Consider the following 3,623-nt stretch of genomic DNA (forward strand, 5'->3'; position numbering starts at 1 on the left):
GGTATCAGGCTAAAAGCACATAGAAGGTCATGCATCTTATTATGGTTTTCTTTTTTACATGGATTTTATTTTGTGCCACTGCCACTGACTGAAAAGGTTGGTGGCAACTGTGCCACCAGTGTAAAATGTTCGAGCTCTGGCAAGGATTTTCTATGTCGCCGTCTGAGCCGTTTAATGGCAGTCGTGCTTTTCCATAGCCAGTGAACCACAAGGCTGTGTTCAGGTTAGCTGCAAACGTTTGTTGTGCTCTATGGAAAATAGTTTGTAAATTTAATGTTCACTGTGTTGCTGAAGTTGAAAGCACCCCAGCTGTTTGTGAAAGAGGTTGGGATATCTGCCATCTTTTAGCGTTACATTGCTCTCTATTGTACTCGACCATCTCCCATTATGATACTCTCTGGTACAGGTGAAACTGAAGCCTCATCACTTTACCCTCCTGTATATTCATAGATTCTAGAGTAGGCCTACTCTAGAATCTATCAATATACATACAGTCATGGTTTTGCACCCTTGTCTTATAATTTACAATTTTCACTGTCTGAACAGAGCTCTCCGGGGTTGCGCGGCAGCTAAAGAAGGTTTTGCACGGAACTGCTTCCACAACAAATCACCCAAGGTATGGATTGTGAGGCAGCATGCTTCTACTGATTGTATTGATGGGAGAAATGATGGCAGGAAAAGTTACTATCAAACCACAAAAAATTTAAGAAACAATAACAGGCTGGTTGGGCTGGTAGTCTGGCAGCCGAGGGGATGAACCTTGTTTAGTCAGAGTTTTTTTTTCCTGCTGTTTCTTGTAGCTTTGGGGTCCTTCTTCAAAATCCTAAAGGGTGTCCGGTAGAGAGACCACCTAAGGGATCAAAACGACCCCATGCTGTCTGTCCTCTATAAACCCCGAAAATGCTAACCGGGCACTGTCCAAGATTATGAAGAGGGACCCCCAAGCTAAGATTTCCTAATGAGATGACTCACAATGTCGCGGTTTGCACCATCCTCCCAAATTGATTTGGAGAAATGGGTTACTGATGAGGTGTTCTGATTTCTCCAGCACTCCTATGCGGCCCGCCTCAAGGCCCACAACATCTGACATACCAGCACTGCAGGACACTCCCCCAAGACCACCATCTGAAGGACTAGAGTCTGAGATGACAGTAAGTATCACATGTACAGTATTCCCCTCATTAGGGTAACAATTTTAAATTGTCTTCATGGGAGCAATATGAATTTGAAAAGTGGTTTTGAATGTTGCATTGTTTGTACAAAGAGTGTAGCTGTTTACAATTAAAATAAATTGGTAAATATTAAAAATGTATGAGGCTGGAGTTTGGCCAAATTATTCAAATTGCATGAACTTTTATGTTTCACAAATAATATTAAAAATGCACCATGCAGAAGATGGGTAATTGTTATACCTTTTGTAGACAGAGCTCTTCCTTCTTACAGACTGAATGTCCGTTCCTAAAAAGGGGCTCTGAAAGTGCAGCTGCCTCCACTGACCGAAAGGATTGCCTTTAGTGTTGTGTGTATAGGATTCCCCTTGGTAGGGAATCCTTGCATTAAACAGGTCTGCTTATCAAGTCATTAAGGGATGGTCCTATGACAGTATAAGTGGAGCGATTAATAGTTGCCCTTCCCTACCGGCGTCTAAGGTCATGACTGCACTGACACTGATGCTGACTCTTAGAGGTCTGTGACGACTGTGTTTGCAAGAATATGGACTCTGTTCTGTAAGGAGATACCTATTGCATATCTATCAGCATAGTACATTCTACAAAGAGTGCACATGTAAAGCTAGAATTATGCATTTTCATTATTTGTGAAACAAAAGTTCATGCAATTTGTGACGAATAATTCTGCCGACGCCAACCTAATACGTTTGTAATATTTTACTTTAAACTTTAAAATTGTCAATGTAATTAATAATTACAGACACTGCAGCTCAACACACATAACTGTACGCACCTATCCTTTAATGTTTTTAGAAGTACAGTACTAATCTAGAAGCACAAATTGGAGACCTGTTACTTCACACTCCTTCCCCACCTCTAATCCTCCGCCACCTCTAACCTTTCCGTCACCACTTGACATACAGTACATGTACATACTGCACGTGTGTAGAGTATCTAAATTTTATACATTTTTTACATTGTTTTGCAGGTCGATCTTGTTCCGGGCTCCGGGGTTCGAGTTCCCAAGTGCAAGTTAAGTGCCCTTAGGACAAGCACTCCTGCCACCTACATCGGGGACCTTGCCATCCTCGTTTTTGGAAAAGAAACTCTTTCAGAGTCGAGCTTGACCAGGAAGCAGTCTGGCGCCCACAAAGACAAAGCGACCACTGGATGAAAAGAATCTTGAGGTCATAATTGGTGAGCTCTTCAGTTGTGATTTATAGCCCAGCTTGCTTCACATCAATTAGTTAATTGCTCTCTTGAAAGGATTTTTGGTTAATCTGGCTCAAATTTGTGTGTGTGTGTGTGTGTGTGTGTTTAACAGGGCATGTTAGGTCCAAATACCCAAACACCAGCGTCCAGGAGGTCAGAAGGGTAATCCGGAAGAAGATAAACAACATCAGCTACAACTCTAAGAAAAACTAAAGATAGAGCCATTTCGAAAAATGTTGCACTGGCTGGGCACTTTATTTTGATTTTTTGATATTTATTTTAAGTTTTATGCCCCCTGATCTGATGCCCGGGGATGTCTTACCCCCCTCTGTCCTGATGAAGACCATGTAGGTATAAAAATAAAAACCTCCTCGTTCTTAACTGAGTGCCTGGGTCTCCCTATTTTTCTGTTTTATAGTGTTCAAGGTCAAAGTTGTTCAAAATTCAAGTTGATCTAAATTTATTGTATTTTTGACACAGATTAATTAAATGGTAATTGTGTATGAAGGTTCAATGTCTGCATTTGAATATCTTAAAAGGTAAACAATCAGACTTGTGGACTAGTATTAAGATGTTAATTTGCTGTATATGAGTACTCTGCATTCAAGTAAATTGTAAGTAAAGGAGTAGTGTACTATAATTACTGTAGCAGTATTTATTGCTAGTATAAGAATAGCGCAATTCAAGTGCATTGTAAGTAAGCGGGCGTAGTATATTTTGAGTATATAAATGGTATGCTTCAAGTATGACAACAGTTTAATTCAAGTATGGTTGTAGTATGCATCAAGTATAAGTAAAGTATATTTCAAGTACATTGCAGGTAAAAGTAGTGTACTTATAAGTTTATAAAAGTGCAATGTAAGTAAAGCAATAGTGTACTTCAAGTACAACTCAAGTACAACTCAAGTACATGAAATAGTATAATTTAAGTATACTTATATATACTTCATTAATACTTAAGGAAGTCTTCAGTAGTGTACTTCAAGTACACTAATGAGTATATGAATGGTTTACTTTAAGTACAACTCAAGTACATGAAATAGTATAATTTAAGTATACTTATATATACTTCATTAATACTTAAGGAAGTCTTCAGTAGTGTACTTCAAGTTCTTTGAGTATATAAATGGTTTATGTTAAGTAAAGGAATAGTACCATTCAAGTACAGGTAATAGTATAATTTAAGTATACTTATATATAAATAAAGTAATCTTGAAGTTTACTTGAGTAAACTTCAAGATT

At 38.5% G+C, this 3,623-nt stretch overlaps 1 long non-coding RNA gene across 1 annotated transcript; it reads left to right on the top strand.

Moving 5' to 3' along the window:
- The first annotated feature begins 542 nt into the window (after window positions 1-542).
- On the top strand, window positions 543-2,289 carry LOC115356783 (uncharacterized). Its single transcript, XR_003928006.1, has 3 exons — window positions 543-616; window positions 1,049-1,151; window positions 2,158-2,289. It is a non-coding gene; the product is annotated as an uncharacterized LOC115356783 (long non-coding RNA).
- The last annotated feature ends 1,334 nt before the right edge of the window (window positions 2,290-3,623 follow it).

This window comes from Myripristis murdjan, unplaced genomic scaffold (assembly GCF_902150065.1).
Source record: "Myripristis murdjan unplaced genomic scaffold, fMyrMur1.1, whole genome shotgun sequence".
In the NCBI taxonomy this organism is placed as follows: Eukaryota; Metazoa; Chordata; class Actinopteri; order Holocentriformes; family Holocentridae; genus Myripristis; species Myripristis murdjan.